The sequence below is a fragment of the Otolemur garnettii genome, unplaced genomic scaffold (genome assembly GCF_000181295.1).
Source record: "Otolemur garnettii isolate 467f Iridium unplaced genomic scaffold, OtoGar3 scaffold00069, whole genome shotgun sequence".
Classification (NCBI taxonomy): Eukaryota; Metazoa; Chordata; class Mammalia; order Primates; family Galagidae; genus Otolemur; species Otolemur garnettii.
The window spans coordinates 5,911,794-5,927,233 of NW_003852464.1; positions in this window are offsets into that span (position 1 = coordinate 5,911,794).

A 15,440-nucleotide genomic window follows, 5' to 3' on the forward strand; every position below is an offset into this window, starting at 1 on the left:
AACCTCCAACTCCTGGGCTCAAGCAAGTCTCCTGCCTCAGCCTCCCAAGTAGCTGGGACCACAGGCGCCTGCCACAACAGCTGGCTATTTTTTTTGGTTGCAGCAGTCATTGTTGTTTGGCGGCCCGGGCTAGATTCGAACCTGCCACCTTAGGTGTATGTGGCTGGCGCCTTAGCCACTTGAGCCACAGGCGCCAAGCCATGTCAGTGCTATTTTAAAGAAGTTTTATCTTCATATTTCCTAGTTATCATAACTATAAAAGAAAGTTATTAATTCTTATATATTTATTTCATATTGAATCAACTAACTCAATTCATCGTTTCTGGTAACTTTTCAGGTTTTCTAAGTATTTTTACTTTACCACATAAATACGGTAATAATCTTACCTGATAACCTATTTTTTATTCTCCTCTTTTGTAGATCTTACTTTACACCAAGTGCTAGCAAATTGGCATGAATGGAATTATGGACAATATTTTCACAGTCCTTGTTTTAATGAAAACACTTTCACCATAAGAATAAGAACTGGTAATTGTTACTCAGCACTTTCCGTGCGCTAATAGCTTTGAGTAGAGATTTGAGGGTATTACTTCCTTTCATCCTCATTCATTCTAGGAGAAAGATACTACTGTCATCCTTTTAAAGATAGTAAAACTGAGGCTTTAGAGTAGAAATATATCCAAGGTTCTCCACTCGTCAATAGCAAAGCAGAATTCAATACCACATTGGTTTGACTGCTGAGCTAATGCTTGTAAGTAATATTTAGCGTTTTGAATAAGTGTGAGTTGCTGATCCAAGTTCTTAAAGATAACTGAGGGGTTTTTCTGTTTTTCTTATTTCTTTTCTTTTTTTTTAATCAGATATCTGAGTTAAACTGGAAATAACAGACAGTACATGGCACACTTCCTATGCGCGTGAAGGATGTGGCCACAATTTAGACTCTGCCCTACAAATGCAAGCAATGTGACCCAATTGTATGTACCCTCACATTAATTGGAAATTAAACAAATGAAAAGCGGATGAGAGAGAGAAGAGTGAATAATTTTAGGCATACAAAACACATACACACATAGAACATTAATGATGCAGAGAAAGGTACAGAAGATACCTTCCCACAGCTCTCGGGTTACACGTGAAGACGGAGACCCATTGCCAGAGGAAAAATACCTACTGTCAAAGGCCAAAAAATAACACATCTAAGAGTTTTCGTTTATCCCCAGACAAATAAGGCTGTGCCATGTAACCACTTGATCGTTTGCGTTTCTAAACATTTTTCACAAAAACATCTGGGTCTCAATAATGTGGATCTTGGATTCAATGAATAGTCAAGCCAAAGGTGGATGAAAGGTGACTTGCACTATATGAGTCACATCCTAGCAAGAAGCTGAGCCGAGGAAGATGGTGGATCCCGCTTTTCAATGCGAACAAAAGGAATCCAGCCATGCTAAAAATAAAGTCATTTGGAGTGTTACCCCAAATTGTGTATTTCTACAGCATACCCCAGGATGACTGACTGAGTAATAGCCTGCTGGGCTCCCACGACTGCAAGAAGCCCGTTATGATCAGCACAGGAAACATGAACATCTTACTTTTCACCATGTTCATGGCTGGAGTTGGTAAGAGACGCGCTTCCTTAGAAATCATTAGATAAAAGTTTTTAGATTTGAATGCCACACTCTGAAGGAACGCAGTAAGTGATTGGGGCTAATTAGGTATTCATTTAAGAATACAATTTTTACCAGCTTTAGGAAAACTCACTCAGGACCAGTGAACAGAAAGGCAACTTGATTTAAGCAAATGAGCACAGACTTGCACTTGAGACCCAGGGTCTAGTCCTGGCCCTTCAGAGCAAGACCTATCAGCCCCGGGTCTATTCATCTGATCATTGGTAATAGTGACATTGCTGCCATTTCTTTGCAGGGCTTCCATGAGATTGAAAAAGAGGTACAAATAGAAAACTGCTTTTGAAAACTGAAATACACTTGACATGTGTAAAGAAAGATCCAGCAGTTTTCAGGACAGTCTCCCTAAAGACTGGTCATATTTATTGCTCAGCCCAACTCCTCTGAAAAAGACAAACAGTCATCAGCAATGATGGAGCTCTGCAGAGAGCCAGCTAGTTTCCATTTCAATTCGAAGCCCTTGAGGCAGCAAAGTTTCAAGGCAGGCACTGTCCCCAGAGTCTCTCAAGTAAATTTGTCTGTTTCCCCCATATATGTGGTGAGCACTTAAAAAGATCACATTCTCCTATCAGGAAGGGATAATCAAAATTTAAGAGCTAAAGGAGAAACGACCTATTTCACTTGGACATTACAAGGGGCTCTGGAGAGCGATGCCACGTGATCCTAGGATGACTTGGTAACTTAAGCTTTGGGTTACCACAAGCCTCCTTCCTTCCGTCAGTTTCTCCTGCCAGGCATTTCTTTATACACTGCACAGTGGCTCTGTGTATTGGGGACTGAGCTTAAATTGAGCTTGAGACAGGGGCCATGGAATGATTGAGTAGTGAATTAGATAGAAAATTGCGGCTTTGGAGCCCTAAGTGAGAGAATTGCTGCATTCAACCAGCTGCTACGACTTGAGTATTTCTCACTTCTTTTGACATTTTTTCAATGGGGGAACTTGATGTAAAACATATTTGTCTCTTTAGAGTCTCAAGAGCTGCTTTCTGCCCTCAACCTTCTTTTACAATCTGCCCTCCACATCTTGAACATTCCTCAGCCATCGTCAGCATAAATTGTGGCCTGTGTAAGTCAATGCTTGAGAAGGGGTTGAAGAAGGGAAGAGAGTTAAGTCTTAAACCCACTCAAGGTTCATGGGGCCCCCATCAGAACAATCAGCTGTAAATATGTCACATAGGAATACAAGAAGCTAAACACAAAATGCAAAGATACCACAAGGAAAATTGACTTATTAATGTTATGTATGGGTCACTATGAAAATTTTGAGACACGTGGTGTTATAATCCATTATTTCACTTCCAAGAAACACAGTTGAATCCTTACTGATTCTCCTGTGTAAGTTTCAAGTTGCTCAGCTTATCGATGATGCTGAGAAAGCTTCACTTGTTTCCATTTGTTCAGATTTTATATCTCTTGATTTTTGTGTATCTCCAAATTTTTCTAACAACCTATGTATAAGTTGTTTGGGTTTTACATTAAACTGTTCCCTTTCTGAGAGGTACTTGAAAACTGCAAAATCATTGGATTTATTTGCATTTGTTCATTCATGCATGACCACAACTAGATGTTCTAGAACAGGCAGATGAGGTCACTGCTTGTACATGGGAAATTTGATTTCAGCACACATGACTTTAGCCTGCTGTGTATCTGAAACAGTGCCTGGACCTCAGAGAAATAGGTAACTGGGTAAGACTCAGGTTTTGGCTTCCAAGGGCAGACACATAGCTCTGATTTCAGTCACAGTAAGAAGACTACTAGACAAGAAACATCAAATGCTTTCATAGCATCTCTAACTGAGCTACAATCTTCTCCATAAAGCATCATGAACACAGATTAGGTTAAAGCTAAGGCAAACACATCAACAAGGCTTCCATATCCCCTCACAATCTAGTTCCATCTTCGTGGAAAGACCTCCCCTCACAGCCTGTAATTCCCCATGACATAACAGGCCACTCATCATTCTTCAAACATGGGCCACACATTTACTTTCCAAGATCTTCATTCACGAGGCTTCCTCTGCCTACAATGCCCTCCTACTATCTTGGTCAGCCTAGAAAGCCCTTCCTCTTTCCCCAAAGGCCCAATGTGGTGGTCTGCGGGGTAAAAATGCACAGTGAGATGTCATTGCAAAGCTTTTCCCAGCCTTATGAGTCAGTGATATGTGAATCAAAGAAATACATCAGATAGCTCCCCTTCCTTGAACTATGAAGCCATTTCAAATGCCTAGAGGCATAATTTCTCTTGGGCTTCTGAACTTCCACTCCACATACTTCTGCTATTAGAGCACTTAAATACTGAATTGCAATTAGTCGTTTCTTAGTCATTTACTAGTTTATCCATGCAAATAGAATGGGTACAACTCAAGGGCAGAGTCTGCATCTCATTTCATTTTTATCCTGTTTAACAAACAGTCACATGCCCGAAATTATGTGCCAGCCATTTCACCAAGTGCACTACCGTATTAATTCATTCACTCTTCCTAATAACCCTATGAGATAGAAATTATCTTACTTTGCCCAGGAGGACTAAGACTTAAAGAGCTTAGGTAACATGCTCACGGCCACATAGCCAGTGAGTAGTGATGCATGAGGTTGACCAGGTTCTTAACTGCTCCATTATGCTGTCTTTGACGTATCTCCATACCCTCAAGGCTTGGCTCAGAGGTCTAGTATTTAAAATGTGAAGCTCAATAAATGTGTATTAGCTGATTAATGAATGAGCAGAAAATCAGGTTAGCCCTGGCAAAATCCCCCTGAAAAGTTCTAAACTATAGAAGTTAAGAGTAATGAGCAGATTTGGAGAAGGTTCTGAGAAACTCAAGAAGACGGAAATGAAGAATTATACCTATGGATTTAGGTTGCTTAGCCTTGAGAAGCAAAAGCTGAAGACTGGTTTCATAAGGATCTTCAAGGCCAGGAAGGTTGATTCCTGAGGACAGTGACTGAGCTGTTTTTCTCCACCTCCAGGGAGGATGAAGGAGCAGAACTGTACCTCAGCTGCAATAAGCAGAGTTTAAATCCACTACAAAGAAGAATTTCCCTAGTCAAAGAATTGTTTGTTAGAGCTAGGAATAAGTTATGGAGAGAGGCTGTATTAGGTTATCCATCTTCAGCCTATGAACCTGCTTCTTCACAAAGTAAGGAGCATGGAGGATGGAAACAAAGAATCCCAAGGTCTCTCCCAGCCTTACGAATCTATAATATTCAAGTCTAAAAAAATACAACAGACACTTCACCTTCTTTGATCCCATAAATGAACGAATGATCCCATAAATGAAGAAATGAGAGAATGTGTCCCACATTTAAAAGGCAACAACAAAAAATTACAACCAGTAATAAAGGGGGTCTTCTTAGAAAACACTGTTTTACCAGAAAATATAACAAGAAAAGAACAAAACTCATTTCCGGATGAATCTACAGTGCTATATCTTCACCATTCAATCTATCTATTGTAGGTCCATCCCACTCTTGACTTAACATTAGAAAAAGTCAATCTACATTCTCAGATGTTGATTTTGACCCATCATTACCATTTATTCCCTTGATAGATGATGGTATCTTGAAACATATTTCTCTAGACATAAATTCAAACTGTGGATCACTATTCCATTGCTGTCCAATGCAAAGCGCTTCAAACATGAAGAAATAAATACTCTCCTGAGAGCGGAAAACAACACCAAACTTATTTATTTTTCTTCCTATACGAAAACTAAAACAGGAAATAGCAATAGAATTAGAAGAGAAGAGAGAAAATATTTATTTGAATAGATATACAAATATATTTTTATATTTGGTATTATTTCAAAAATTGGATCCTGCCTTATTTTTGGTTAATAGAAATAAAACCTTATACTTGTAAAATGCTTTACAGTATACAAAGCTCTTTAAGACACACATTATTTATCACTGAATTTTCACCTGGGAGGTTCCTATTTTCCTTCCCATCTTGCAGAGGAGGAAATAGCTCAGAGAGGTAAGGAACTTGCCTGAGCTCACACATTCAGACAGGTCGACCTCCATCCAGGCTCTCTCACTTACAGGTTACCATTTCTAGTATATCTGACCTACACACAGACCTACTACCACTGGGCCAGCCTCACCAGGAGTCTCCCTTATTATTTTATGCCTCTATTGGGAGATATGGAGCTATCTAAATAGCCAAAAGAAACTTAGCTGGGCCAATAATCTTGGGAGACCTGGTACAAAAGACACTATCTTTCCTAAGTGGAGAAGATACACCATGAGTGACAGTCTGCAGAATTTCCCTTCTGGCAAAGTTCCACTTTTCCTGAAAGGCCTGGCTAAATGTCGTCAACTCTGGGAAACTGTTCTTGCCCTCCTTCCTCCAAGAAGATGAACACAATCGTACAAGCTCTGGACCTGAGTTGCTTGGGCCTCAGTCCTACATACTAATTAATTGATTTTATCCTCTCTTAAACCATCTCATCTACAAAATGGAGATGCAACTAGAATCCCCTTAATTCAGACATGGTGAGAATTCAACGATTTAATTAATGTAAGTGTTTCAACAGCTCTTGGCACAAAATAAGCTCTTGGTCAATCTTAGTTACTCCTGATGTTACTACCCTCTCTGAGTCTTCACAGAGCTTTGTTGGGCCCCTGATATAAAATGCTACAGATTGCTCATATTTATGATAACTCTTTGCTACTATTTTGTTAGTTATCATACACCCCATCATGAACTCAAAGACTATGTCGTTCTCCAATAATCTGTGTTTAGATGGTGGCACTATGTCCACCCATACCTACTGCAGTTGAAGCTGCTTGCTCTCACCGTGCAGAATCTCTCTCCCACCTACCCTTCAGACCCATCTCCTGCACTCCTGCCTCACCCTTGGTGGCTGGTACCACAGGACAACTGGCTGCTTCCTTAACACTGGAGCATGACTCCCTTTCCTATTCCTGACACATTCTCTCTCATGGCCTTGATTGGTCTTCCCATTTCTTTGTCTGCTTTAACTACTTTACTTTGCTCAAAAATTAGCTCTGGCATTGCCTCCTCCAGGAAATCCCCAGGAAAGAATAAAGGCCACTCCTCAGTGCTCCCACGATACATGCAACATTCTGTGGTTATCTTAGAAATATAATGCTCTACCATGCTCTCCCACCATGACCTTGAGTTCTAGGATATCTCCAGTCACTCTGTCATCTACTTAAATCTGGTTGTGCTTTGCACATAGTAAATATTCAAAAAACATCAAATGGCTGATGTCATTAAACAGATAACAGATAACAGCTGGCACACACGGTGCATGTGATGGATCACTAAATAGTGCTCACAGAGTGTTCTTCCAAACACTTCCATATGTTAATTCGTTTAATCTCCACACCTATCTTACAAGGTAGCTACTGTAATTATCCCCATTTTATAGGTGAGAAAGATGAAGCACAGAAAGATCTAAAAACTTTACCAATGTTACCTAGTTGGTAATTGAGGACACCAAGGTTAGACCCAGAAGTCTGGCTCTGGATCCCTTCTACTTGATTCACGTGCTACAGTAACTATTCAGAGAGGGTGTCACAGTAAGTAAGGATATCTAAACAGACACGGATAATTTGCTTTTGTTCCAGTTTTATAGATGAGGTCATTTACTCCCAGGAAGGAAATTTATGGAGAAGCAGTCCAGAGAAGAGGTAATAAGCCAAATTGGGAGATTTTAATCTCTGCTCCTGAGCTGGGGGCATGGTGGCTCACTCCTGCAATCCTTGTGCTTTGGGAGGCCAAGGCAGGAGGATCATGTGAGGCCAGGAGCTGGATACCACCACCAGCCCAGGCAACATAATAAAACCCCATCTCTACAAAAAATTGAAAAAAAAATTAAAAATAAATGAGCTGGGCATGGTGTCATGTACTTGTAATCCCAGCTATTTGGGAAGCTGAGGTAGAAAGATCACCTGAGCCCAGGAGTTTGAGCTATAATGTACCACAGCACTCCAGCCTGGGCAACAGAGCAAGACCTCGTCTCTAAAATAATAATGATGATGATAATAAATATTCATCCCTGCTCCTCACTAGCCAGCATTGGAACTTGAAGTAGTCACTTATTCTTCCTCTCCAAGTCTAAAATCAGGGCCTCGGGGCCAGATCATGTCCCCGCTTCCTCCCAGATCAAATATGCAATTCCATTCAGTTGGGCAAACATTCACACAGGGTTTATGGTGTGCCGGGCTCCATGACGCACCTCTGCCCTGGAGGAATTCATCTTGTGGGGAGACAGGAACAGATAGACAATATTGATAGGCCAGTTCAAAATGGCCATGCTGCAGCAACAGAGGTTATTTTCAAGGAAATCACTCCAAGATAAACATTAACCAGAACTGAGTCCTTGCCCCTCCACAAGGTCTTCCACTCAGCTATTGGCCAGGACAATCGTGCCCCATCAAGTCTCTATCCTGTCCTTCCTGCAAGGCCTCACCGGAGCAGCATCACCGCAGTGAACAAGTGAGGAAGTCAGACATGAGGTTGAGTCCTCCGCAGGTCACACAGCTACGTGGTGGCGAAAGCCACCACCATCTCTGCACCTGAGCTTCTCTCAGAGCTGATGTGGGCTCTGGAAGACAGGACCATTAACTTTGACATAGCTGCTGTGAGTTTTCCAGTAAGGGTTATGTGCTTAAATGGATTTTCAGATTTACAGTTGACTCTAGAAATTGCATCTAGTTCATTTCCAGCTCCATGGGTAACCAGTTCACTTAAGGCAAACAGCATCCAATTAAAACACACTCTGTAAAAGTGAGCAAGGCATTTTGCCCAGCACTTAATTTATTTAATTAAAAAAATTAACCCATTAGGAGGACTTTTCAAAGACAACCCCATCACAGCATTCTGTGATGCAAGAGTTAAAATACATAAGATCAAATATAATTTGAAAATAAACCATGTGAGTATAGGCCTCACCGCCCACATCTCTTTTCAGCGTCCCCCTCTCTGTGTGACCCCGGGCATGTTCCTTAACACCACTGAAACTCAGTTTCCCTATCTGTATAATAAAAATAAATCATACGCCTCTGGTGGTGTATTTGTAAGAATTACGTTTAGTTTAGTGCGTGGTATAGAGTAAGAGTTAAAAAGAATAAACGACTGAAAAACATTTTATTAAAGTCTTAATGATTCAGAGATTGATTATTCCATTAGAAGATCATCATGCTTTTTCCCTTTCTTCCTCTTGCTTCCTGCCTGCCCACGTCACAGCTGCTTGTAAGATATTATTCCATGAGATTAAAAAATGGGATAAAATTCAATTGAGATGGCACAGCATCAGAAGTGGGGAGAGGGAGGACACTGCAGTCAAATAGGCCCAACTTGAACGCTAGACGGCTTTGGGGTTATATAACCGTGCTGAACCTTTATTTTTTCACCGGTAAACTAGAGGAAATCATATCTACCTTTTAGATAGAGGTTTGCTGTGTTTGTTCACATACACAGCCACACACACCCCAGGACTGTGCCTGGTAAACACTAAGTAGATAGGAAAGCACTGGATCAGTTCCAGATAGAAAAGTAGTACTTGGCTGAGCTAAATCTTCAACATCCACCATCGTTTATTTTGAAATGTTCTGTGCTTCCCTCATCTCCATACTACCATGCATGGCCAAAGTGTGGTTCTTACCACAAAGGTCTTGCATCTGGTGCCCTCAGGGACAGATGTTTCTTCCCTTAGGGACAGCTTGAATGCCAACCAAAGTGGAGTAACCCAATGCATATGGGGACCCAGCACGGACATGCAAATAAACAGAGACTGATGGCAGCAGGCAGAGTTCAGGGGGGGTTCAGGAAGGAGGGGAGAAGCAGAGGAAGCCATAGCTGATGCCCCGTGACACACCTTCCACCCAAGGCCTCGCAGAACCAAGCCCCATGGAAACCAACCCAGAAACTAGGATGCCCCTTTCCTCAGCTCCACCTCCACTAACCGTAAGAGAGAGTTCCTGCTATCACAGTGGAACCGACCACGGCTCCACCACCTGAACAGGATCACGTCTTTGAAGGTAAATAATATTGCGAACGTTTTCATTATCAGCCTTTTTGGGAAACTAATAAGCTAAAGGTTCCCGGGATGCTGACAGTGATATGACGCATGCCTTTTTACATAAACATTCGACTACGTGTTTCTAGTTTAAATATTTTATCCACAGAGATGTCTGAGTCATCTCCTCACATCCTTCCTCCTTTCACTCTCCTTTGAAACGCAGACTATATATAAGATGCCAGCTCTCTAAAGAAACACATGTAAACAAAAGAAAAAACCCAAAGTCACATGAACATACCATAAAATATCTGAATATTCGATCGGACTCCGGGAGACCCACCACGTGTCATCCTTTAAGCAACAGGCAGAGATTTATGTGAACCCTTCCTACTGCCTAAATAATGCCCCCACTCAAAGTGGAAGGACTCTAATGTCATGACAGCACAGAGGATGTTTCTCCTGAAGCTCCTTACTTCACAGCACACTGCGTAGAACTCAGCCTGCTCATCGAAGCCAGCATTACATTTCACTATAGTGCCTACTGCAGGAGGAAGAAGAAATCTTATGAAAAGACTCCCTCTCTTTATAAAAAGGGACACTTATTTAAAAAAATTGATGCTAAAAATCAACTCTCTCTGAATCACCCCATTTGCTGTGAAACTTTCGCCCATAGACACAATGAAAAATCGGTGCCCCTTTATCCAACACCACCCAGAAGAAACGTTTCAGACGTGGAAGTGTTCTTTTTTTTCTCTATACGGCAGCAGGATCATTGAAAAAAAAAAAAAAAAAAAAAAAAAAAAAAAAAAAAAAAAGCCCTGGCATCCACTCTTCAATATTGTTGTCTAATTAAATGGCAATGGAGTGGATGCGTAAAAATATGCATTAGAGGTGTGGAACGCGTAATGTGAAGAAGAGTAATCAAAGCCATTCAACAGGATTTAGGAAGGGATTTCAGCTGGCAGCTTACCAGACAGGAGCATATAATTTTGCTAATTTGAAATAGGCATTGTAACATATAAACATTACTGCTTTGCATATTTTAATGAAAACTACCTCTACACCAAAATGAATCCTTTAGCATGAACTCTCTGCATACCACAGGGCTCCTGCCTATTACGAGTTCAGCATAAATAAAGAAGGCACGCAAGGTGCATTAAAAGAATGGTCAGCTCATTAAAATAGGTTAAAACCAAGCCCCTTCTCCCAAGCTACTACACCACCAGAAAGTAAGTCTCAGGACAGGTGTTGGATTAAATTTTTATACTGCAATGAACTTGTACTCACACAAACCAGATCTGCCTGTTTCCTTTGATAGACACCTGCAACTTGTTAATTCAAGGGGTTTTATTAAGAAAGTATAAATTTAGCAACATCTATAGATGTGTAAAACCTCATCAGTTGACTTGAGAATCTAGAGTCCATTCATTTAGAGGCTTGCATGGTTCACAAAGAGGTAGAAACTAAAAATGATGACTTTTCCCCCAAAGGACGTGTCTGCAGATAATACAGTTCTGCAAATTGACATATGTGTATTATCTAGAGTTGGGGCCAAAAGAGTCGAGAGAGACTTGGGTCCTGTGTGGAGCAAAGCGCATCACTTACCTGCCAACCTGCTTCTCGATGGAGTACTTTTTTCCAGTCTTCTTCTAGCCTGGGAGAGGTCTCATCCATTGCTGATGCTGCTTGCACAAACTGGATTCGCCAGCGGCTGTTACGCTCTTTCCTTGCAAGCTTTTACCAAAGCAGCGGTGAAGGCAGTTCAGGGGCAGACTGTCATGGAGAAAATGCCATGCCAGAGGATGAGGGATCGGGCAGGAAGGACCCACCAGGGAAAACATTTGGGATACATGGGGCTCCCCCGACGGCTGCCAACTGGCCAGGCTGAAGGCCAGCTCAGCCCTGAGCATCCAGATATTAGGAACAACCCAGCACCAGGGCCAGTGGACAAAGGGTCATTCTTATGCTTCTGGTGTAAAGGTCAGAGGGGGGATGAGTGGAGGCGTGCTCTGTGCTCTAGAAATATGCATTTCTACACAAGCTCCCATCTTATTCTTGCCTCAAAACACACACACACACACACAAAACACACAGCAGAATTTGCATTGTTCTATAGGGTTGCATCAGTGGCCCTGTGTATCCTCGAAGACATAAACTACTTTACATAGTAGCAACACATTTCATTTGAATACATCTCTCCCCAAAGCACCATATGAATCACTCAGCAGCCAGTAAACGTGAATAATAGCAAGTTCCTTTGCGTGAAAATAGACTCACTCCCAAGCGTGCACAGTCCCTCTCTCCTATCCCCATGAGATGCTCTGCAGCCAGGATTTCAACCTGACCATGGACTTCAACCTTCTTCCCAAAATAGCATCCAAAATGAGCAGTTTGGGTGGACTTCTCAACATCTGGGACTCGAGCAGGCCAAACTCCACCGGGATCTGACCTCTCCTTTCCCTTACGACTCCTCTCTCCTGCTGTTCACAGTCCAGCCTCACACCCTTAGAAATTCTGATTAAACTGGTCTAAAGTAGGGCCAAAGATGCTGTGAGTTTTTAAAAGCTTTCCAGATGCACCCAGTATTAGAACCACAAAACTTGAGTGTCAAAGACTTTATGACCCAATCACTCACCTGTTGCTTCAATCCCTGTGACCCTGCCAAGACTCATCCAAACAATGCCTGCGCCACTGACAACAGCAAACTCAGTATCTCCTGATACAGCCCTGTTCTGCGGTTGGTAACTTTGTTCCTGAATGAATTGATATCCTTTTCCCTGCAACTTCCACCCATTCCGTAAGAAATAAAACCAAAGCCTGTTCCATAAGACAACCCTTCAGAGATGCAGAGGCAGGAGGGCCCCAGGCCCTTAAACTTCTTCTATCTGGGTTTTAGGTTGTATGTGGTTAGGTCCTTCAGCAAACCAAGTAAGATAATTTCAGATCATCTCTCCATGCTGGTTCCTGGCTTCAAGATGCATTCTACTACCTACAATGCTCCCACAGTGATCATAATAGTCTTGCTATGATCTATCACTACATACGAAGCCAAATAATCACATGCCTTGTTTGAAAAAATGTCACAATATCAAGCGTAATAATAATAAGAACATCAGGCATTTACTGAGCACAGACCCAGCTGCTCAACATTGTGTTAAGGGCTTTGTTAACCTTCTTGAGCTTACTCTTCACAAACATTCCCTGAAGTTGTCACGAGGTCCCTTATTCCAAAAGAGATGAAGAGATGAAGACACAAGGCTAGGAGTCTGCCACGTGATGCCCAGGTCTGCTTTATATTAGTCAGGGCCCGAGGGTTGAGCCAGTCTCAGACCCCATTGTCCCTTTGGACAATCACACTGATACGGCATCACAGTTAACTGCAACACTTGGGTTCGCTCTTATCTGCAGATAATGTGGGAATGTGTTTCACAGGCTGTAAATGGCTATATAAACCTACTTTGCCATTACTATCCTTTTAATAATCACCAAAGGATTCCTTCCACCTCATCTTTAGCAAAGGAGACAAATACAAAACCCTTTCTCTGCTCCCTCGGTTCCTGTTTCATTGGGAATATGCAGATGCTTCTCAGAGGTTCTTCTGAAGTATAAGAAAGGCCAAGGAGCAAAGGTCCAGGAATCTCCCCAGCGGCCCATCTCAGCAGAAGCCTCACCAGTCACTAGTTCTTCCTTATCTCCTCTGAATTCTTATCAAGAACAGCCCATAAGGAAAACTGGGAACAATTCATTTTGCCATTGAGATCGAATCATCTGCAGTGTAGTTAAATCTGCTCTTTGGAGGCAGGACAGCAAGTGTTTGGGAAGGGAATCTTTGAAGACAAACAGACCCGGATTTGATCATCCGTCCCATTGTTTTCCTCCACTGTGTGCCTGGGCAGGTTACTCAGCTTCTCTGAAACCTGGTTTCCATGTCTGAGAAGGGGAAGTCTGCACGATCATCTCAGGCACATTATCTGCACCAATATGTGGCTCCTCCCTGCTTCCTGGCACCCAGAAGATTGCACTTCCCTAATTCCCTTAAAATTAGGCACAAGACTTGCTTTGGCCAAGGAAATAGAAGAGAAATGATGGCCTGACCTCCCAGGGGAGGCCCTAAGCACTGAAGCTTGGCTCTCAGGCTGCTCTTCCTCTACGGCAGGGATTACAAAAGCTTGTGTTGATAAGACGCACCTCACCACCTTAGCAGAAGGGGACGCTTAGCCAACTTGTGGAGAACAGTTGCCTTGGAGAGCTACCCAGACCAACACCATGCCTTATGTGAACAAGAAATAAACTTCTAAGGTTATTTTTTCCCACAGCATGACCAGGCCAATCACATCATTCACTACAGAGTTGCTATAAAAATACAACGAAATAATCTAGCTACAGCATAGACCCTGAGGACTGGGTTGGCCTGCAATATTATTTGAAATCGATTCCATCCCTATCCCAGTATGTTCCACTGATGCTTCTCACCCTCCACCGTTTCTTCTTTCTTTGGCACTCTTGCTTTTTATCTTCTCAAAAGATAGAGGAGAAATATGAATTTTTAAAGAGAAAATAAAAGTGTTTAGTAATACAGTATCCCTCCATCTTGGGAGGGAACGCAAACTCAGAACAGCATGACGTTCATGCTGCCGATCACTTAGCAAGGACATTAATGAAAGCAAAGTAAAGCAGCAAATAGTCAGTGTAGCTCAGTGTGAATTCACTGCTGATAAAACAACTACTGCATTTCCCCCAAAATAAGACCTACCCCAAAAATAAGCCCTAGCAGGATTTCTATGCATTTGTTAAATATAAGCCCTACCCTGATAATAAGACCTAGTGATGGGCGCAGTCATGCATTTCTGCCAGGAGAAGAAGACATCCCCTGACAATAAGCCCTAGTGTGTCTTCTTGAGAAAAAATAAATAAAGACAATGTCTTATTTTCAGGGAAACACAGTAGGTGTCTGCAAATTGCAACCATAATGACAGCATACACGGACACAGGAGTTTATTAAATAGCAGAGCTTTTATCACCTATTCTTAAACCAAGCCATCAAAAAAGCATCAGTTTCATTTCTGCCTTTGTCAGGTTTTCATTAAATGAAGAATCAACTATGAAAATAAAGGGCAAGGGGAATAGGGATAACAACTCCAGCCAGATCACAACACTGATTCTTTCACAAATTCAGAATTTGTCATATCAAGCTGTTGCGTGTAACAGGAACCTGAATCTCCTCCGGGAACCACTGGGAGGTTCGTCTTTGTTTTTAAATATTTTCAGGGGCAGACTGTGCAGCATATGGATGTTGGGTGCAAGAGCTATCCAAGCATAGCTCTGTGCAGTGGGTTGAATTGTGTCCCCCAAACATTAATATATGTGGGAGTCTTAAGCCTACTTAGAACAGGACGGTTTTTGGAGATAGGGTCTTTATAAAGGCAATCGAACTAAAACAAACTCATTGGGGGGCTTTAATGCAATATGACCAGTGTCCTTATAAATAAGGGAGAACTCGGTCACAGAGACAGAGGGACATGGGGAGAATACCATGTGAAGATGAAGTCAGAGATGAGGCTGAAGCATCTGCAGGCTGAGCGCCCTGCATTGCCAGCAGGCCACCCAAGCTAGGGAGAGGTAGGGAACGGATTCTCCTCCAGATCTCTTAGAAGGACGCATCACTGCTGACACCCTGCTCTAAGGCTTCTCCCCTCCAGAACTAGGAGACAATACATTTCTGTAGTCTAAGCCATCCACTTTGTAGCACTTTTTTAGGCCGCCCCCCCCCC